We start from the raw sequence: 23,642 nt of genomic DNA on the forward strand, positions 1-23,642 counted from the left end.
AATGAATTTTGGTGCTAATTTCTTAGAGGGTTGTAATGATTTTAAGAATTTTGTGGACAAATGTACATGGTCCCCAATCTTGAAAGGTTTAGGTTCGCAACCTTTTTTTTGTCTGCTTGAGTTTTGAAAACTGCTCTAGCTTCCTGTAAAGATAATTTTACCACTGGCCACATGGCTTGTAAGTTATCCATCCACTCCTTAAGGCAGGGGATTTCAGGTTCTTTGGTGGGTAGTTCCGGCATGGGGTTGAATTCTTGGATCGTGGCTACCTGGAATGGTGCTACTATGGACTGAGTTATTGTATGCTACCTCTGCAAAAGGAAGGTCAGTCCAATTGTCCTGTTGGTAATTAATAAAGCATCTTACAATATTGTTGTAATACATGTTAACTCTCCTTCGAGCCATCCGTTTCTGGGTGACTTGATGACGACAACCCCTGGGTGGAGCCTAATAGGTTTAAAAACGCCCACCAAAATTTGGATGTGAACTCAACACCCCTATCTGAGATAATCCATTGGGGAGCTCCATGAAGGTGATAAATGTGTTATTAGGAACATCTTTGCCAATGCCTTGGCAGTTGGGATCCTTTAGCATGGAATAAAGTGAACCTATTTGGAAAAAAATATTAGTTACAACCCAAATGACAGTATTTCCAGCACTTTCGGGAAGCTCCACTATAAAGTCCATAGAGATCTCTTTCCAGGGTGCAGAAGGGTCTGCTACTGTTTGTAAAAGTCCAGGATATCTTCCTTGTCTTCTCTTTGCAGCAGCACAGGTGGGGCAGCTTGCAACATAATTTTCAATGTCCTTTTTGAGGGACAGCCACCAAAATTGTCTTTTGATGAGGTGCAGGGTTTTTACAAACCCAAAGTGTCCCACTATTTTGGAGTCGTGGCAGCGTTTCATGAGGTCCATTCTCTGGCTTGCAGGGACATAAAGTTTGTTTTCTACCCAAGCCAGTCCATCTTTGAGTAAACAAGTGTTTTTGTTAGCCTGGAGCCAGTCATCCTTGAGTAGTGCCTCTTTAAATATTGACGTCGTTGTGTCTTCAGTCAGGGATGATTTTTTTCTCTCTTGTGCCCGGGTGATTACTTTGGCTACTAGTTGTGTCGGTTGGATCATCGGTTTTATAACCTCAATCTTTTTGCTGTTGTATTGGGGTTTTCTGGACAGTGCATCTGCTAAGAAGTTCTTTCTCCCAGGAAAATATTTGAGAGTGAAATTAAATCGTTTAAAGTATTGAGCCTACCTTGCTTGTTTTTCAGAGAGTTTCCGTAGATTTCTCAGGGCTTCCAGATTTTTGTGATCAGTCCACACTTCAAAGGGGATTTGGTTTCCTTCCAGGAAATGTCTCCATGTGAGCATTGCCCACCGCACAGCATATGCCTCTTTCTCCCATATGGCCCATCTTTGCTCAGTTTCTGTCAGTTTCTTGGATGTATAAGAGCATGGTTGTAATTGTCCACTTCCATTCTTTTGGAGGAGGACTACTCCAACTGCAACATCACTAGCGTCTGCTTGGATGACAAAAGGTTGTTCGGGATCTGGATGCTTAAGGACCGGTTCTGCTGAGAATAGACGTTTGAGTTTCTCAAATGCCGCTTGGCACTCCATTGTCCAGATAAGGGGTTGCCTTGGTTTGGGTTTCTCCCCCCCCCCCCTTCATTTTTTGCAAGTTCGTAATAGGGAGGGCGATGTTTGCAAAAAGCTGGAATGAATTGGCGATAAAAGTTCGCAAACCCCAGGAAGTTTTGCAGTTGTTTGTGGGTGTGCGGTGAGTCCCAGTCCAATACAGCTTTTACTTTCTGTGGGTCCATCTCTATTCCCTCGTGGGATATTCTATACCCCAAGTAGTCAATTTTTTCTTGGTGGAATTCTCATTTAGAGAGTTTTGCACATAGTTTAACGTCTAAGAGTTTTGTGAGGACTGCACGGAGTAGCTTGATGTGTTCTTCCATCGTTTCCGTATAGATTAAAATATCATCAAGATACACTAAAACCCCTTTATATAAAAATTCATGAAGGGTTTCATTGATCAATTGCATAAACATGGCAGGCGCTCCTTGCAGTCCAAAGGGGAGCATTTTAAATTGGTAGCATCCCAATGGTGTGTTAAAAGCTGTCTTCCACTCATCCCCTTCCTTTATTCTTATGCGGTAATATGCCTCTCATAGGTCTAACTTTGAAAAAAAAATCCTTTTGAGAGGTGGGCTAACATGTCCTTCATGAGGGGGAGTGGATACATATTCTCTATGCAAATCGTGTTTAATTTTTTGTAATTAACACACAAACGTATGGAGCTATCTTTCTTTTCGCGGAATAACTCTGAGGCAGCTATTTTTGGTTGGGTGGGTTCAATGAAACCCCTTTTAAAATTTTTGTCGATAAATGCTCTGAGTTCTTTTAGTTCTCTGGGAGACATGCAGTACATTTGTGGTTTGGGGAGTTTAGCCCCTGGTAGGATTTCGATAGTGGAGTCTGTGGCACGATGGGGTGGGAATTCATCACAAGCTTCCTCGCTAAATACTTGGGCAAGATCCTGGTACTCATTGGGGATGTTAATGGGTTCAGCCGACTGTACGGTCATGGCTGACTCTCTGTTCTCTGTTCCTTTCTTTATCCTTTCCTCTGAGCTATTTGCAAATACAACGTCTCTCTGGAATTGTACGGTTCCTCTCCTCCAATTTATTTTTGGATTCCGTTTCTGAGGCCATGTGAGACCTAGGACCAGCGGCTCTTCCATTCCTGGGGCTATAATGAATGTGAGCATCTCACTATGGTTCCCTAGTCTTATTTTCAATGGTTTCGTTGTAAACCTAGCTGGCTCCCCCGCTATAGTTCCATCTAATTGGCAGAAAGTGATGGGATTTTCCATTTCTTTCAGTTGGATCCCCAGTTTCTCTGCAAGGGAGGGATTTATTAGGCATCGGGTGCATCCCGAATCCAGCAACATTGCAACTTCCTCCCCCTTCCCTCGGCTGGGGATAAACAGTCTCGGGGTAGGGTGATTGGTTCAATTGGATTGCTTACCAGCAGGTCGTCTTCCGGATCGCTTTTGGACTGGCTCAGGTCCCCTCGGGGCGTTGGGGGTTCTTTCTCTGGGTTGTGGGGGATCAGAATCCCACAGCTACTCGGCCTTTCTTGAGGGCTGGATGTTCCAGGTTTCCCCCCTGATGGGTGGTCTGGCTTTCTGGCAGGGGTTTTCAAATGGCATTCTGCTGCGCGGTGTCCCTCCTTTCCACACTTAAAGCAACCAGACGTTCCTGGAGTCATGGTAGTTCGGGGTTTGAAAATTTCCTGTTTCCCTAGGGGTGAGGATCTTTTCCAAAACTTGCCACTGCGGTACCGGTTATGAGTCATGTCTATCTCTGCCTCCTCTGCCATCATGTACCATTCATGCAGGAGGTTTGGGGCCCCATGGGCCAGGCAGGCAGCATATAAGTCGTCATTTAGTCCATCTTTGAACCAACAGACTAGGATATCCTCTGGCCAGTCGACTCGGCCAGCCAGGTCATGAAATTCCTCGGTGTATTCAGCTACTGGGTGATGGCCTTGCTTTATGACTCTGATGCGGTCTCGGGCTTTTCTATCGGTGAGAGGGTCTTCGAAGCAGTGGCATAGGGCCGTCATGAAGTGGTCGAGATTCCTTAATTCTGGGGTGTTGACATTGTGGAGCATCACCATCCATCTGGCTGCTGCCCCTTCAAGGGCCAGGGTGACGACTCATACTCGGGATCCCTGGGTTTGGAAATTCTGCCCATATTCTTGCATGTAGGTGAGGACTTGCGCCAGGAAAAATCCCAGTTTCTGGGGGTCCCCATCGAATTTTACTCCCAGTGGTGGGACCTTCCTCTGCAGTTGTATGTCTCTGGGTTGGCCAGGGTTAATCCCCTGTTCTGAGGCATTTAGGGGTTGGGTACCTGGTATGGCTTGTGGTTCTTCAGCTTGTCCCACTGCTCGATCATTCTCAGCTGAATCCGGGGTGGCGGCTCAGGTTCTCTCATTTTCTGGTCCCCTCACTCTCCTGCATTGGTGTCCTGGTGCATCCCTCACCTCGAGGTTCTCCAGGGCTTCCCTCACAAGGCAATTTATGTACCGCCTCAGTTGGTCATCGACTGGTGGCTCCTCGCCCCATCCTTCCTGATCTGATAGGGCCTCCAGCTCCAATTTCCATCCGGGTTTACGATTGGCCCAGGTGAGGGTTACTCCCCTGGTTCTTCCATCCCAGCTCTCTCTCTTTCCGATGCCTATAGACCACCAGGGCTTTTTGGAGGTTTCGTAGGCAGTTTCACTATCTTTGATGGGGTGCACAGAGTCAGTATCTGGCTGGGTAACTGTCAATGTTTCTCCACAGCATTTGGCTTCCCCTTGCTCCTTGCTGTACTCAGACATTTTCCTTTCTTGCAGGGTCCCTTCGGTTGAGTGAAGGTTTTTTCTTTTGTTTTTTTTAAAATTCATCTCCGGGCTGACCTGTACTGCAGACACTGCTTTATGTCAGGCTACAGAACTTTTTCCCATTCAATTAACAAGAATGAACTTCTGAAAACAAAACGTATCAAAAGGAATCCTTTATTGAGATGAGACAATTCATGTAGGAGTTCAAAGCAGCGTCTAAGGTCCCTCAGGCATACAAGGGTAGATAAGGGAGCTTAGAACTCCTCCCCTTATCTCGATGTGTATTTAGTGAAACAAAAGCCAGTATGTTAATTCCCCCCTTCTGTAGAAATGATCTTTTTCACAGTTTCCCAGGGCATACCTAATTTCCCCCCACCCCCTTTTTAGAACGAACTTTTCCAGAGATTCCCAGGACACATCTCACTGTGGAATTTTTATGGTCTTCTCATCTCCTGGCTGTGCCTCTCAGAGGTGATAGGTTCTGGCCATCTGGGTTTCCTCCCTCCATTGTATCATGTGTGGGTTATACAAATTCGATATAAGATTAAATATATTCAGGTTACATCAAGAAAGGATTTCTTTATCAGTCTCCCCCCCCTTTTCTTCTTCCACTGAAGAAATGACAGATACACGGATCTGACAGCTCCTTAGCTTTTATTACTAGTGCTTTGAGTTCATTTGTATTTTTACCTGTCCAAGTAGCACCATTAGCATACTGCAGGTTATTGATATTTCTTTTTTCAGTTTTAAAACCATATTCATCTTCTCCCAGTCCAGCCTTCCTAAATATAAATTTAGCATATACAATCTTGCCTCATTTCTTTGCCAACTTGGAGCCAATCTATTTCACTATGTCTATCCATACTATGGCTTTCTGTCTTTGTAGATTTTTTACATGAAGGCAGAGAGATGTTCTGGGATTCCCATTTTCCTAAAGACATTCCTCATTTTGACTGTCAGTGGAATTGAAGGCCTTTATAGAATAAATTAAGGATATTTTTGATTTATTTTTAGTATTCTTTGACTTTATTATCAAGTAATGTCTTGTTCTTTGGGATTTTGTAAACCTAGATAGAAGATCTAGTATTTGCCTTTTCATACAAGGCATTGGATGATGCATAAATAAATATTATTTTGTTAGCATCACTTCAGAATGATTTCTTTTTTTTTGAATTTCTTTATTTTTTTTAACACAAACATATACAAACAAAACATAAAAACATAAAAACCATCTTCCATCTTATATACATACAGTGTGTCAGTTGGTTACAAATCTTTTGTGCTATCCCTTTGTAGTCATTTCTCAATTTATATAAATTTCCACATTGTCAAGCTAACATATGCTTATATGCTTATCAATTATTAATCATCCATGACCAAACTATTTATTCTATCACTTTATATGAGATATTTCAAATTTTATTTTAAAATTTATGTTATACTTTCATCCAATGTCTATATTATATTTTATGTCTATCTATTAAACCTATTACAAAATCCATCCAATGTCTATATTATATTTTATGTCTATCTATTAAACCTATTACAAAATCAACAAATCTATCACATTACCATGTCTTTTTGTCCAACCATTAATAAAACAAATCCCATATCATATAAAATTGTTTATCTTCTTGTTCTCTAATTTCAAATGTCAATTTACTCATTTCAGCACAATCCATAATTTTCTTAATAAGTTCCTCCTGCATAGGTATTTTATCGTTTTTCCAATTCTTAGCAAACACAATTCTAGTTGCTGTTAAAACATTTACAATCAAATACTTCAATTCTTTATTATATATTTCTGGTATAATTCCCAATAAAAAAATCTCTGGTTTAAAGTCTATGTGTTGTTTTATCATTTTTTCCAACCATGTGTGGATTTTAGTCCAATATATTTTTGCATCCGAGCACATCCACCACATATGGTAGTATGAGCCAGGTATCTGATGACATTTCCAATATTTATCCGATTTATTCATAAACATTCTCGCAATCCTTCTTCCACATTATTTTAAATAAAATTCTGATCTATTGATTTCCCATCCCAATGGTTCACTATTGCCCTTCTTGACTTAGCTCAATCGAGTATCAATATCTCCAATTTTCTTATCTCTTTGTATATCTTCTTCAATTTTTTTGAATCTGTCTTCATATTTCATCATCATCTGTTGAATATTTTCCACTTTCTCATCTGTCTTTTCAATTTTTTGCTCAATCTTCTGAATTCCTTGATTGCTCATCTGCAATGTCACTTCTTTCTCTTTCTCCTGTTGTAACATTGTCTGGATAGATCATTGTCCTCCAGATGGCGAGCAGGTTGGTATTGAAGTAACTGGGGCTGTTATCTTTCTATTCATCTTGTAATGCTTGTCTGTGAAGAAAGAAAGAGAAAAAAAAGAAAAAAGGAAAAAAAACAAAGGCAAACAATTGCCACTCCAAAAAGAAAAAGAGAGAAAAATCTTCAGGCACTTGTATACCTTAATCCAATTAGTTGCAATAGTATATACAAAAAATAAAATAAAAAAAGCACGAGAAAATATGGAAAAAGGGATAAAAAGAATTTTTCTTTTTTTAAAAAAAGAGAATAGGGGAAGGAAAAATAAAAATCAAAAAGAGGGGGGAAAAGTAGTCTATGTGTTTCTCTTAATAAAAAGAAACAAAAAGGCAAAAATAAAAAAAAATACTTTCTAGTTCCTGGTTTGAAAAATCAAAATCCAAATAAAAAAAAACCCAACTAGAGGGGAAGTAGAAAAGAAGGCAAAAAGTAACAAAGAATTCTAATGTAAAACAATTACAATGCCACCAAATATCCAAGGCTCTTTAATAAATCAGCAAGGTTTCCAGTTCAGTATCTTCAAGGTCACTTCAATCTTCTTTCTTTCAACTTCAACTCTGGACTCCAGCTATCTATAGTTCACAGATAAGCACCTGTATTAGCCAACTGCCGTGCTCATCCCACTATCTTTTCCAGTGCAAAGCTCAGAGTCCTTGACTATAACACGAATGCATAAACAAGTAAAAGAAAAAAGAAACAATGTATCCAAGCCTCTAGGCGGCAGTGCTACTTATTTCCTTCACTTTCACTTCCCCCTCATATATCCAAAGCCAGGAACATAAAAAAAGTAAAATCTTTTCTTTTAAAAAGAAATAAATCTCAAATCAGAAAGAAGAGTCTTAATCAAGAACAAACTTTCAAGAGGATTGTTAAAAAAAGAAATACAAACAGATATAGGAAATTTAAAAAGGACCGTTTAGAATTAGGAAACTTCACCAAGTTCAAAATTCCAATAAAAAGGGGAAAAAACTTTCACTTTAACTAGCTTAATCTTGCCGCTTAAACTCTTTTCTCTTCACTTTTAATTCCACTTTAAGTCTTCCAGGGTGTTCTCTTCAAGAAATAATAAGTAAAAGTTCATCTCACCAAACTGACACACTTTCTTTCAATCTCTTCCGTTCCGGAGCTGTCCCAGCTTCAGCAGCTTGAATGGCTGCCTTTCCGCCGCCAGCAAAAGGGGCTTTTCCTGGATAAACCAGGGACTTTGCGATGTCCCTGGGATCAGCAGGACGTGCCTTTATCAATCACCGTCTCTACGGGGCAGTTTAGGTCCGTCAGGACCATCCAGCAGCTGAGATATCGATGGCGATCTTGGAGGATCAAGATCACGCATCGTATCGCTGCGATGCCAGCTCCGCCCTCCCTCACTTCAGAATGATTTCTAACATTTTCCTTGAAAATAGTGGGTATTTGCTCAAAATCATATTGTAGAAATGGGTTTGGCTTTCTTCTCCTTTAGTTTGATTGTGAATTTGCAAATTAGGAGTTTGTGATCTGTTCCATAATCAGCTGCTAATCAGTTCTTTGGTATTATAACTGAGGTCTTCTCCTCCTTGTGCCAATAATATAATCAATTCAATTTCTGTGTGCTTTACCTGATGATATGCATGTATATAGACATTGTTTCAGTTGTTTGAAAATTGGGTTACCAATGAAATAATCATTGGATTGAAGGAAAAGGTGATTTCCTGCTTCATTTCTGTTTTCTAGGCCATAACATCCAACTACATTTTCTTTCAAACTATTTCAGTCTCCAATCACAAGCAGCACATCTTGCTTACATGTTCTATCAATTTCAGATTGGATTTGATAATAAAACATTTTACTCTAATCTCTTCTTCCTCTGCATCAGTGGTTGAAGCATATGCTTGGATTGTCATCATATTAAAGGTTTACCTATACATTCTAATTTATTTATTTTGGTGATTGATTGCATTGTACCCAATTTTTCCTAATAATTGAAACTTTAATACATACAAAGATACAGTGATAGCATTTTATATAACTATTGAACTTGGAAAGGATTAGTAAAAATGATTTTAGGAAATATATAATTAGGGTTCTAGAATGACCTTGTTTTTCTAAAGTTGTGAGTTCATTTTATTTTTATTTTCTTGCTTTGGGGTGAAATTTTCTATGATAGAAAATATTTGAGGTCCATTATTTTGCTTTCAATTATAGTCAACAAGCCATTTCCTTTTATTTGTAGTTAATTTTCATTGGTTACTACCTTTTCTACAAGTTTTACTGTCCCAAATATCTTCCCATTTGTTTATCTGAAAGTACCCCTTGTGTGATTCTGATGAAAAATAGGCAGGGGGCAAATAAAGTGAAAAATGAACATTAAGATTTAAGGAATAAATTTGTGCATTTATCCTGAAAAAATGACTTTTAACAATAGCATGTGTTTATTCATAATTTCTGTCATAACATTAGCATCAGAAAGCAGGTGTCACAGAAAAAGACAGATGTTTTTGCCTGTCTTCCCAGAGGGAAGAATAAAGAAATAATGGAGTTAAATTACAGGAAGGTAGATTCTGGTTAAATATTAAGAAAAACTTTCCAATGGGAAGAACAGCTCAATGATAGAACCAATTATCTCAAGAGATAGTACACTTTCTTTCATTATCTGGAATGAAATGGAAAATAATGTAAAATTATATTTTGGCCATATTTTAATATGAATTCCTATACAGAACTGAGTTTGGACTCAGTGGCCTAAATGGCTCCATCCAACTCTATCATTCAACAATTCTTTGTTAAAATATGGGCATTTCATTAAGCTTTATTACAATATTGTTAAGAATAAAAGCAACATTAATATTTTTGAAAAAGATATCAGAGCAAGAGGTGGCCAATTAACTCTAGGTTTTCCAGGTATCTAACATTTTTAATTCTTTCCAGTCTAGATCGAAAGCAAAGTTTTATCTGTAGTCAGTTTAAGATAATGTTTCTTGGCAACTTCAAGATGCGTGGACTTCAGTTCCCAGAACTCCTCAGCCAGCATTTTGGGAATGGGGACTCACTTGGTTCTGATCCCGAAATATTCATCCACTGCATCTGAATGGGGATTGCAATCATAGGTTTTTTTTTAAACATAGTTCTGGAACAATACAACTGTGTGTTCCCAATATCACACACAGTGACACAAATGAGACATTTGTCATTTGTATAATACTATCCTGATGTGTATGATACCAGTCTCCCATTACCCTCACTCCCACTCTGATGCCTGTGGATGGGGTCAATATTTGCATAAGGAAAAAAATATTTGAGAAATGGATATTTGTTCTTTTCTTAACTTAAGAAGTTTTAGGATATCATTTTAAAATGAAAAATTGAATAAAAAGCTTTTCCAAATGCATTACTAGATTGCCACATTTTACTCTGGTCCATTTTACTTTCGAGCCTTAAGAATGACTGATGGGGATATTTGAAATTCATGAGACCAAAGTCAAGATTGGTTATTGCTCCAGATGTTAGACTAATTATCTTGTTCTGAAATGTACTTTTAATTAACATAATTATTGTTGTTTTTTCTGCAATTAGTAGTATCTCTTCATTCTAACTAAATGTATGTGTGTACAAATGGAAGTCACTTCCATTTGAGATCAGAATGCTAATAATTGCTGGCTGAATGGCTTATTCTGATTTCCATAGACTAACATTATATATTTAAGATTACTTGTTTTATTTTATCTTACTCTGCTATAGAAAATAGGGCCATAATAAATCTATCCTGGCTAGACTATTACATATATACACTTCTCTTAAATACAATTCACTGGGCATTAATCAGCTAGTAATTATTGAGCCTTTGTGAGGACATACAATGTAGTTTTTCTGACAAAATATGGTACTCATTTAAGGGAAGGAATAAATTTTGTTTGGATTGCATACAGGTGAAACTCAAAAAATTAGAATATCGTGCAAAAGTTCATTTATTTCAGTAGTGCAACTTACCTAGGCTAAAGAAAAACAGAACTGGTCTGTTGCTCAGTGATCCAAAGTCCTCTTTTTTGATGAGAACAACGTTTGCATCTCATTTGGAAACCAAGGACCCAGAGTCTGGAGGAAGAATGGAGAGGCACACACTGCAAAATGCTTAAAGTCCAGTGTGAAGTTTCCACAGTCTGTGTTGTTTTGGGGAGCCATGTCATCTGCTGGTGTTGGTCCACTGTGCTTCATTAAGTCCAGGGTCAATGCAGCCTTCTACCAGGAGATTTTGGAGCACTTCCTGCTTCCTTCTGCAGACGAGCTTTATGGGGATGCTGACTTCATTTTCCAGCAGGACTTGGCACCTGCCCACACTGCCAAAAGCACCAAAACCTGGTTCAATGACCGTGGGATTACTGTGCTTGATTGGCCAGCAAACTCGCCTGACCTGAGAGAATCTATGGGGCATTGCCAAGAGAAAGATGAGAGACATGAGACCGAACAATGCAGAAGAGCTGAAGGCCGTTATTGAAGCATCCTGGTCTTCCATAACGCCTCAGTAATGCCACAGGCTGATAGCTTCCATGCCACGCTGCATTGAGGAAGTAATTGCTGAAAAAGGGGCCCAAACCAAGTACTGAGTACTTATGCATGCTTATACATTTCAGAGGTCCGATATTGTTCTATGTACAATCCTTGTTTTATTGATTGCATGTAATATTCTAATTTTCTGAGATTGTGGATTTGGGGTTTTCATGAGCTGCAAGCCATAATCATCGCAATTATGACAAATTACGGCTTGAACTATCTTGCTTTGCATGTAATGAGTCTATCTCATATATTAGTTTCACCTTTTAAGTTGCATTACTGAAATAAATGAACTTTTGCATGATATTCTAATTTTTCGAATTTCACCTGTATATGACATTGCAACCGTACAGCAAAGTGTATGCTAATTGAAACATAGTTATCTTCTGGATTGTGCACTTTCTGGGTTCTACAATACAGTTTCAGCTCAAAAATTCATAGAAAATGAATAGGAACACTTTTATATAAAACTCAGTATATTAGAGAAAGGGAAATGTAAATGTGAGAGGGATTATACACAAAAATAGTTATGGCTTATTATGTTATTTTTGAAACTTGCAAACAGATGTACGCATTGGACAAAACAGATGCCAAATTGATACAGAAAAAGACTCATTTGTCCATCCCCAGCCCTGATGGAATTGCAGAATAAAAAACCCATATTTGTTTACTTTAAACAGTGAAATTGTCTTTTGGGGCTTGATTAGAAATAGCCAAGAAATCTGGAAATTTGATTGCTCTATTCAATATGCTATAGAAGATTAAAACAGTTGCCACTCTCATTATTGCAATATATGGAATTTGCTGAGCTAGATCTAGAGAATGTAGAGGACAGATCTGCAAATGAAGCTAAAGTAGTTTTATGCCCCTTCTCAAATGCCAGTGCAGCCCAAGACCAATCATCAATTTAAAGGGCTTTAAAAGCAGATTGGCATGTCATTCAGAAGCAGCCTATGGCCTTGATGAATCATAGATTTCAACTGGACTGCATGCAATTACTCTAATGAGCATTCTTTCCACCTATCATTTACAGTTGATTTTAGAATTCCCTAAATAATGAAACTCTTAATTAGAAGAAAAGTCTGTTGTTTTATCCCACCTCAGGTTGTATTCTGGTTTTTTTAAAAACCAAGCTGTCTTCATTAACAGAAGTAGAGAAAGAAGGACATATTATGGAGGGCAGAGGAGGAATTCTCTCAAAGAAAGCACTTTGGTCTCTAATGGGAGTTCTGGTCAGGCCAACCTCATCAAGTTAGCTCAGGTCAAGTCAGATGCCAGACCAAGCACAGATGATGTCCTTGGAGGAAACAGTAGCAGCTGCTTATTGATGTGGATGGATTGTATGGCGTCCAGACATTCACCTGAGACTAATGTAGCCATGTATACTCTTCGTGTTTTCTACAAATGTGGAAACAAAGATTGTATTGCTGTTCCAGAGAAACTTGGATGCTGCTTTTCATTTTAAAAAAATGTTTCAAATATTTCATAGAGCAGGAATTGTCCATGCTTTACCAATCATTTTTATGCAATGTAATTTTATAGACACCATATAGCCCCTTTCTCAATCTGAATGTGTTACACCTGAATTTTCAAAATATCATTCCCTTCCCTAGAGAGTCAGATGGGGAGAGGGGCAGTGCAGAGAAGGAAAAAAACACATATTTTAAATCTATCCAAAGCACCTTACACCTCCAGATCAGGATCAGCACAGCTGCAAAAAAGGGGGAAATGGGATATTATCTGTTTCTTGAATCTGTTTCTTTAATTCAAGGTTCCTTGATAATAATAAAAAAGAGAGAAAATAAGCAAAAGTAAGGCTTCAGGCTTCAACCATAGAATCAGAATAGAATAGAATAGAATAGAATAGAATAGAATAGAATAGAATAGAATAGAATTCTTTATTGGCCAAGTGTGATTGGACACATAAGGAATTTGTCTTGGTGCAAATGCTGTCAGTATACATAAAAGAAAAGATACCTTCATCGAGAGTCAATCATAAGATTCAACATTTAATAATAGTCATAGGGTGCAATAAGCAATCAAATCATACTAGGAAACAGTCAATATAGATCGTAAGTATACAAATGATAAAGTTACAGTCATACAGTCACAAGGGGGAGGGGAGGGGTGATAAGGAGTGGTGAGAAAGTTAATAGTAATAGCAGTGCAGACTTTGTAAATAGTTGGACAGTGCTGAGGGAATTATTTGTTTAGCAGAGTGATGGCGCTTGGGGAAAAACTGTCCTTGTGTCTAGTTGTTCTGGTGTACAATGCTCTGTAGCATCGTTTTGAAGGAAGGAGTTGAAATAGTTTATGTCCGGGATGTGAGGGGTCTGTAAATATTTTCACAGCCCTCTTCTTGACTTGTGCACTTATACAGGTCCTCGATGGAAAGGAGGTTGATAGTAATTGTTTTTTCTGCAATCCTAATTATCCTCTGAAGTCTGTGTCTGTCCTGTTGGGTTGCAGAACAAAATCAGACAGTTATAGAGGTGCAGATGACAGACTCAATAATTCCTCTGTAGAACTGTATCAGCAGCTCCTTGGGCAGTTTGAGCTTTCTGAGCTGGCGCAGAAAGAATATTCTTTGTTGTGCTTTTTTGGTGACATTTTTGATGTTAAGTGTCCATTTTAGGTTATGTGATATAATAGAACCTAGAAATTTGAAGGTCTCTACTGTTTATACAGTGTTGTCTAGTATTGTAAGAGGTGGTAGTATGGGAGGGTTTCTTCTAAAGTCTACCACCATTTCTATGGTTTTGAGTGTGTTCAGTTCCAGATTGTTCCGGTTATACCATAAGGCAAGTTGTACAACTTCCTGTCTGTATGCGGATTCGTCGTTGTCTCGAAAGAGACCAATCACTGTTGTATAATCTGCAAACTTCAGTATTTTAACAGATGGATTGTTTGAGATGCAGTCATTGGTATATAGGGAGAAGAGAAGTGGAGAAAGCACACAGCCTTGGGGTTATCTAGGAAAATGACCTATAAATTGTGAGGATTACATCTATGCTGTAAAAATAACCACATTTTAAATATCTTTCTGATAACATTAGTATATTACATGAACCTTTTTACTCAGAGTTCCCTAGCCTTCTGTTATAGTTGTCTCATATTACCATGTTTATTTTAAATTACATATTGAAATGCACATTGACATCAAAGAGGATAAATGATTCATTTAATTGTTTTTACAATTTTTTAAAAATATATATAATTTTGTCTTAAGGTATTTTTGTTGGGGTCCATTTGTTAAACACATCCGTTCATTTATATACTGGTCTTCTGCAATTATATAGCTTTATGAAATACGTGATCCTCAATAGAAAGCTTTGATTTGTTTTATCAGCTAGGTCAGTTTACTAAAAACAAGTTAGTTGGTTGAGTAAACTGTTAGCTAACAGAAAGATCTCTTATGATTGAATATTCCTGCTTATATGAAAAAAAAATCCTGTACATAGATAGAAAATGTTTTAGTGAGAAAGGTTTGACACTAATAATTACATTGATACTCCAGTTTTCTGCATGCAGTTAATTTTTATATGAAGGAAGTTTAAGTCATGAATGCCCCAGTGGCAATATGTAGGGGCACAGGAAAGTCATGAATCAATCCCCTGGATTAAAAAGTCCAACAAAAAACACTGAAATGACACACAAATGTGATTTTCCCTTAATCTAAATTAAGAGTTCTGGGCATCTACCTTTACCATTTACCTTTACCATCAGCCTTTCAGCTTTGCCAAAATCCGTGAAGAACTATGCAGCAGTTATGAATTTGCTGAGGTTGGAACCAAGGAGCTGTTCTGTTTCTGCATGACTCCTTGTGAACCTCTGGTTTCCGTTATTTGACATGTTCAAGAATATGTTTCCGTAATTGGAACAAGTGGAGCTGTGAAATGTTCTCTTTTGAGACTAGTATGGACATGCTTTTCTATTTTTCAAGGCAAGAGGAATTTTACACTTGAGTGGCAACAGTGTTGTTCTGAAGCTGCAGTCAGATTATGAGTTCATGGAGGTCAGATATTGGTTTTCATTTGGCATCTTTACCTAATGGAGCCTCTAAGAAATATCTAAATCTAATAGCTTTCAGCAGATGTGGATGGAATCATATTTATGTTCCATAATAAATATGAAAAAAAAGTTTTAAATCCAATTATGCCTCATTCATCAGGGGTTAATGCACATGCTTACCACACCAGAATTAAGAAGGTGCTGGCCAGGTTCCAAAGAAACCATGACATAAATGTGGTGTGCCAGGAGTGGCTTTAGATCAGTTTTCTTGAACTGATGGCATACTGCTTTGAAAACTGCTGAGTTTTAGAGGAAAAGTTTGACACAAATGGATAATCATCTCAACTGTTCAAAAGGGGAGAATACTAAACCTGATGCCTGTGCAACTTTTGGATTCTGAGGATAGCTGATAACAATCTCTACCATGCAAATTTCTTACCAACTATACTTTTAATGCCTGGAAGGAAAGGTAAGTGATTTCCTTTTCCCCTAAACCATTCAAACAAGTAGGCATTCTTTTCAAGAATTTACCATTGATTTAATTATTTATTCATATTTCATCTTCTCAGCAGAATATTATTCAAACCAAAGCAACTAGAAACTTAAAAAATAGATTATTGAAGGGTAACTTTATACCATACTGGTCCAAAGGCAACAACAATTTCAAAACAAACAATATGTTGTGAAAGAATCCAGGAAAGCTGGATACAATCTCATGATAGAACAAATGTTCTTTCTGACCCCTTATTCCTAAACCATTTTGCAGCTTTGAAGGGCCAACCCAGCTTTGGGGCCTTGACATTCGTATCAGTTATTGACTGCAAGTGAAGATTTTGAGGGTGCAGGTATGTAGCTGCTTGAACTTAGTCCAAACAGCTCATGAAGCCAATAAATGTCAGAGCTCGCATCATCTCTATTTAGCACTCAGCCATACATAACACATCTGGAGGGTGAATATGCCTAATCTCCAGAAAACACACCCACACACTCCAAAGCAGGCTTCGCTTCATCTGCTTTGTGATATGTTAATTAACTCTGAAATGCCCTCTTTCTTAGTTGATTCAGAAGACAAAGAGAACAATTGTTCTTTTGGGGAGGGATACATTTAAAAGAAAATGATGTGTTATCAGTGGTTAGAACTAATAGTCCTTTGTGTATAAAATGGCAATTTGTGGTCCTGCAAAATGTCAGACATTTATATATGGTTGTGCAGGAAAAAAAAATAGATGACCCCTCTTTGGGTTAAAAATTGCATTGTTAAGGACAAACTCCTACTTCAAATTCAGATGTAATTCTAGCAATTCAGACTAATAACATTTTAATAAGGATTCCCAGCAGACCAGAATAAGAACAAAATTGATGATTTTCCATGGATAGGCCAGAAAACAGTGCCTGTTTTTAATAACGTGAGCAGCCAGGACGTGTGCTGCCTTTTTAAATGTGATTCAGTGCAGTTTAGTTTTTAAGAAAATTGTCTTTGAGTAAAAGGGTGCAACCCATCTAGAGCCCACTCTTAGGCATTGTTTAAGTATGTCTTTTGCCAAACAAGTCCCAAAGCTATGGGCAAAGTCAACAGGGGGCATGCTATCATAAGGGCAGGGCAAATGTGTGTGACCTGCATTCTTTCTTCAAATGGCCTTAACCATAATAATAAGATCTGTGCTATTCATCATAGGTTTGCTTCAGTTTAAACAATTGAGTTAGGGCTGTGCAAATATTTTTCTGGTAATATTTGCCTCTGCTGAATAAAAAACTTTATATCTGGGAGAAGCATGCATACTTATATCAAAATGTGACTTGAGTAGATACCTCTGTCTGATGAATAATATGAATTAAAAAATCCATTAGTTTCCTCTAATCCCAGTGATGGCTTCCTAAATGCATTACTTTTGAAGGAGAAGGCAAATTGCTCTTGTACCTGTTATGAGACGGCCTTAATAATTCTGGCTAGAAGCAATTTTTATTTATTTCCCTGTAGGTTTTAATAGATGTGCAGTGTTATAACTAGGAACATGCTATTCCTTCATCTTGTCAAGTCCTATTTCTCCCTACATCAGCTTTTGGGTGATGGTATTCAGCAGGTTTCTGCTTGCAGAAGCCTAGCAAGACTAAACTGTTTTTTATTTTCCAAACTTTTGGCTCAGCAACCTACTTGATTCCTTATCATGTGTGATTAAAAACCTGACCAGAAGTACAGCATTTCAAAAAAAAAATATTGATCCTATCATGTTGAATATGTCACAGATACAAAAAAATCTGATAAATTACTGGTCAGTGCCAATTTTACAATTTCTTCATAGCCATTTCCTCTGATAGCTTGTATATGGGTGCCTATATCTGTGTATGTGTGCACATATGTATGTAATATTACTTCAATTTATATGGTCACCCATCACAAATTCATGAGTCTGGCATTTGGAAACAGCAAAAAACATTCAAAAACATAGAATATAATAGCACACATGTGAATTGTAGCCCAGGATAAAAGTAAATTCATCAATAGCAAATTAACATAACCAATAACATTTGCTGATGCTCAGGTTTCTGACAGAATCAGATCTCCAAGGCCAATGTAATCTTTGGAGAAAGGATATTCCAAAGCGCAGGTGCCATGAAAGAAAAGGCTCTCTACCTGGGGCCCACTAAGGGCACTCCCTAATACGTGGGAACTTAAGCATGCCTCTTGCCAGACCCAATGGGACAAGTAGACATAACTGAGGAAAGGTGATCACTTAAATAACCTGCCCCAAACCATAAAGAGCTTTATAGGCTGCATCTTGCATTGAGCCTGGAAGCATATGGCAACCAATGTAGCTCATGGAGCAGAGGTGCTGATTGAAGAATGCAACTGCATATTTAAATATATTGGTTTCATACTGGTGATACAAGAAAATCCACTAAATAGTGCCTTTCCACACATGAGACAAATAACTGTGGATAAGGTGAATTCATGGACAAATATCATAGACAATGATAGATATATTCATAGACAATGACTTTGTCAGGCAGTCATAGATGCACCTATATATGCTAGATTAGGATACTACTGCAGTAATTGTTATAATAGCTCACATTATTGGAATAATTTCAAAATTTCAATTTATAGGGTTCTTTTATTTGGGCTGTTCTAAAAATTGAGAAAGATTATCGGTTTGGTGTGGCCAAACAATACATATTGATGCTTTGACTGTGTTTTGTTAGCTTCAAAAAGTATTTCAGCATATACAGTATGTTTAGATTTAATTCACAGAGAGTAGCAGTATTCAAAGGTTTGTCCATTCCTCCCTCCCCTCCCCTCCGGTTTTTGGTATGGCCAAAAGAAAAGAAAAGAAATAGCAACCTTTTCTGGTTCTGTGATTTGCCTGTCATTAAACTGTGCTATCAAGTTACTTTTCCCCCCAGTAACATTCAGAAATTGCCTCATCTTTGAACATTACATATTTTGAGGATGGCAATGAAAGTTTGAGAAAACTTTCAGATCAAAGGAGAGGAAGAGTTGAAACTTCATGTTGTAACTTTAAAGAATTATTTATACTTTATACTGGTTTTTTTTTTTGGTTACACATTTGTATTATATTTTTGTGTTTAAATTTTTGTTAATGTCATTGCCATGATTCTCATTTGAAATGCAATAAATCATATAAGGCTATTAAAAAGAAATATGGAAGTCTATAAACTAGTGCACTGGGGGGGGGGGGAATGGAGCATTATGTTGAAAAGATGTCCATTGTCAAGGTGGATAAAGATTTAGCCTCTGCCTAAACTGAAATAAGATTGTCTATACTTTATTGCTAAGATGGGAATGAAGAGGCAGGGCAGTCTGTGTAGCCAAGTTCTTTTTTCCAGCTGAAAATCTATAACAGAGCTTCTTTCCATTCTGATGCAGAATAGACATGCACATTCACACCCATATGAGGATATCAATTTATCAGGATTCAAGATTATTAGGATTCAAAACTATTATTAATCCTTTCTTAAAATTCCCACCAGCCATCAAAATAGAGTTTGGATTCAGCTGTAAGAATAAACTGTGGCAAAATAAAGGTGCTCCAGAAAAAAAAATAACAAATTTCATGGTATTCTGCATCTCATGTGAAATTAAAAAGGTAAAAATAACAACTACCACCACATCTTGTAATATAGTTTCTTTTAAAATTCATATGATAACAGGTGGGATACAATACACTTCTTACAAATCCTCCTTTTCTTTTTGCAAAGATTATTTCACAGCATAGTTAGAAGAGTAGCAGGGGTGCTCAGCAGCAGGATGCCGTAAACAGCAATCATGTTGGATATTAGTAGGTCTTTGAAAGAAACATTCTTCAGAGGGAAAGGACACAGTGAAATCTAATACTCTCATTTATGACTGTCGATGGAACACTCAAAACATTATTAAGCTATTCAGTATAAACTGTGGGAGGTGCTGGTATTCTGTGGACTTAATTCCACCCATTTGCTTGTTCTCTAGCATTCTATTATTGAGTAATTTGGAGATAATGTGTCATATTGGGAATCAATGCTCTGTTTTCATGTAATAGCATTGCAGTAGTTGTCCAGGAAGTAGAAAAAAAATACTTTGACTACTGACAATAAACATTTTCATAAATAGTGGGCTGTGACCATCTACCATTTTATTTTCTAAGAAGGTCTGTGGGGTCTAAATGGGTCTCATAAACTTTGTGTAGGTGAAGCTGATGTGCTTGTTTTGTAGCATGCCATCTTCATTTTAAATCCTGTATGTGATACCTGCTTGCAAGGATATTGCCACTAGGCACCTTATTACAATTTCAAAATCAGATATAACTTAAGCATATTCACTTAAGTGGGCAAGCCAAAAATATCCTTCTTTACACTCAGTTCATTCACCCCTCTTTGCTTCCTTATCATGCTGAAAAGCTGGTTCCAAACAGTCATAGCCTCCCTTGTATCAAGGGTTGCTCTGCAGGTCGAGGAGAGCTGCATCTCTCTTCCCTGACTCGGAAATTCCCCTCATCTGAAGATGAGCCATGCAGCGGCCATGAAGCCAAGAGCAGTCTAAACACCTAAGACAGTGCAGGAGTGAAAAGAGGGTGAATGGTGTGTGAACTGGGTGAGAGAATACTTTTTGTTGAAATCTGACCCCAAGGAATATAAGGGGAATATATATCCAGAACTATTTATCAAAGTGGCGAACAGGCACTTTGGAAAAATACTGGATAATTTAAGAAGACAACATATATATATATATATATATATATATATATATATATATATATATATATATATATATATATAATTCAGCTTTGTTCGGGTATTTTCCCACGTCATTATAGTTGTGCTTTTAAAGTTGTCGCAACGTTTCGGCAGAATCTCATCTGCCATCATCAGGCTTCTGCAGATGAGATTCTGCCGAAACGTTGCTACAACTTTAAAAGCACAACTATAATGACGTGCGAAAATACCTGAACAAAGCTGAATACCATACATGTAAGTACCCGCGAAAACTTAAACACACACACACACACACACACACACACACACACATATATATATATATCAGAAAATCGAACTCTCAAAGTAAAAAGACGTAGTATCCAGAAGGCATTTTTAAAATGCTGGAATCATGGACTTAAAATCTTTTTTATAAATATTGCCTACTTGTTGGATTTAAAATTTAAAATAATTAAAATCGGATTTGCCAGCAACACAGCAGAGAGGTTGAAACAGGCTGAAGTAAGAGCGCCATATGCTGACTAGAGTCCAACTGTTCAAGTCTGGGAATAACCATCTGAAGGACTGAAAATACTTATTGGATTATATGCATCTACTCTAAGACCACTGGAAATTTGAACAACAAACAAGACTTTCAGTTTAAAGACGCTTGAATGTTATTGAATGTACAAAAGTGATTTGAAGGGGTGTGTAAAACACCCTGGTGTATTTAAAATTGATTTGACTGACTAGTGATGAAATATTAAAAATTGTGATCTGGTAAGCTCTGCTTTTAACCAATGAATCCAGGACAACTGGCCAAAAAGGAGAATTATTAAACCAAATAAGTCACAACGCAAGGCGGAAACTAGCGGAGTTTTAAATGGAATGGAGCTGATGTTTCAAAGCATTAAGGACCCTTTACAGGAACAACATAAGGTGATGGTGAAAATAATTGATCGTATAGACCAAAAACTGGACAATATTATACAAGGAACAAGGAGCAAAGACCAGGACAAGGAACAAAGAAAGGAGCCATCAGAAGGAATGGAGAGGAAAGCAGAACCGAGAAAACAGCAAAAAGAAGACAGCAAAGAGGAGATGCTACTAAAATTAATAATGATTAAGGAATTAAAACAGAAGGTAAATGTTTTAAAGGATTTAAAAGGGAATGAGAGAAACAGGAAGATATCTGGGGGAAAGAGATAGGGGCTAGAACAGATAGCTTTAAAATTACACAGTGAGAAAGGGTACAGAAGGGAGGGAAAGTTAGATTGCAGAATCAGAATATAGAGCTAGAATTAGATGAAGTAAAAGATTTAAGAGAAGAATATGGGAAGCAAGTAAAAAAATAAGAATAAAAGTTCTGATGCGCACAAGAGATGATGGATAAAAAAACAAAAGAGAGTAAAGAAATTCCATTAATACATTTTAATAAACATAAGTGTATAAATATTAGATTTATTTAGGCTGGATAACTATGTTGTATGTAGTGTGATAGACATTAGGATAATATTTTAAGATAAATAGATATGAAGAGTAAAATATGGGAATTATGAATAAAAATTAAGCATTAATTGGAAAATTAGAGATTGAATGATGACATTATTAAATATGCATAAAATATGATTAGCAGTAAAGTAAAGGGGATGCAGTGGCTCAGTGGCTAAGACGCTGAGCCTGTCAATCAGAAAGGTCGGCAGTTCGGCAGTTTGAATCCCTAGCACCGTGTATCAGAGTGAGCTCCCGTTATTTGTCCCATCTTCTGCCAACCTAGCAGTTCAAAAGCATGTAAAAATGCAAGTAAAAAATAGGGACCTTTGGTGGAAAGATAACAGTGTTCCGTGCACCTTCAGCATTTAGTCATGCCGGCCACATGACCACAGAGACATCTTCAGACAGCACTGGCTCTTCGGCTTTGTAAGGGAGATGAGCACCACCCCCTAGAGCTGGAAATGACTAACACATATGTGTGAGGGGAACCTTTATCTTTACCTTTACCTTTAGCAGTAAAGTAATAAAATTAAACAATGGATGATTAGATAATGAAAGAATATATTTTAATGTAAATATGTGTATTAACAGTATAAACATATGGATTGGATGATTGGTAAGAACATGAAAAGATGTATTTTAAATATTTAAATAATTGTGATTTGTACTAGAAGTGTACATTGAGATATTGGTTAATGAAAGAAAGAAGGATGAAATTTTAACACAAATAGATGGAAGACAAAAATAAGGAAAATATGATTAAGAAGACATGTCTTTGAATATTATAATGATATGGGGAAAATTAAAATTAAAAGAGAGAAATAAGAGGGGAATAATAGTACATATATATTAATATATCAAGATATATGAAAGAATAAGCGGGAGGTTTAGAAAATTAAGGGTGGAAGTATAAGGTATGCATAAATAATAGGAAATAATGAAAATGAAATGTAATAATTTGGAACAATAATATTATGCTTATTTGTATCAAAATGTATGATACCCAGGTATCACACCATCCACATATTGATATGTATAAAGAATATACAATAAAAAAAACTTGACAAAAAACCTCCCTTGTATCAGATGAAAATGACACAAGTTGAGTATTGTGCATGTACTGCACATGTCTCATTATTGCATGAAATGTAGCTCTTCCTTTTACTGTGCTTAGTAAAGGGCCAAACAAACAAACCCTAACCCTAACCATTACTTAGCTTTGAAAATATAGTTCAGAGTAGTCAACAATAAAATTGCATTTCGTATATGCAAACCTGTATTTGTTATTTTGTTTTAGTTGCAGCTGAATGTGCCTGTTCCCACTGCAGTCTTTAAGTTATTGCAGTAGCAATTTAAGACTCTCCACCAGAAATACTTATTTTATTCCAATTAAACTACCCAGAGTCCATGAGGATTGAGGCAGTAGATAAATTGCACAAAATAAACAAATTAAAGTAGTTTAAAAATATTTTCCACTTGCAAAGTGAATGCTGTTAAATTGCAGAATTGAACATTAAAATACTATGAATTTTAATTTATGAATTTATTCATGTCTGATTATTTTGACTGTTGCAAAAGCAATAGTGACATTACCAAAATAATTTAACCAGAATCAGTTTGTTCAATTAATTTAGTTAAACCACTTGAGAATCAATGTCTGGCCACTCTTAAAGGTATTTGCATTTAGCCT

General features: G+C 37.1%; 1 protein-coding gene across 4 annotated transcripts in view; it reads left to right on the forward strand.

Moving 5' to 3' along the window:
• The window catches only part of ERBB4 (erb-b2 receptor tyrosine kinase 4), a 942,903-nt gene that overhangs the window by 448,033 nt on the left and 471,228 nt on the right, over window positions 1-23,642 (forward strand). The window lies entirely within an intron of this gene.

This window comes from Notechis scutatus, chromosome 1 (assembly GCF_049901735.1).
Source record: "Notechis scutatus isolate UNSWTSFEM ecotype Mainland chromosome 1, rNotScu1.2, whole genome shotgun sequence".
Classification (NCBI taxonomy): Eukaryota; Metazoa; Chordata; class Lepidosauria; order Squamata; family Elapidae; genus Notechis; species Notechis scutatus.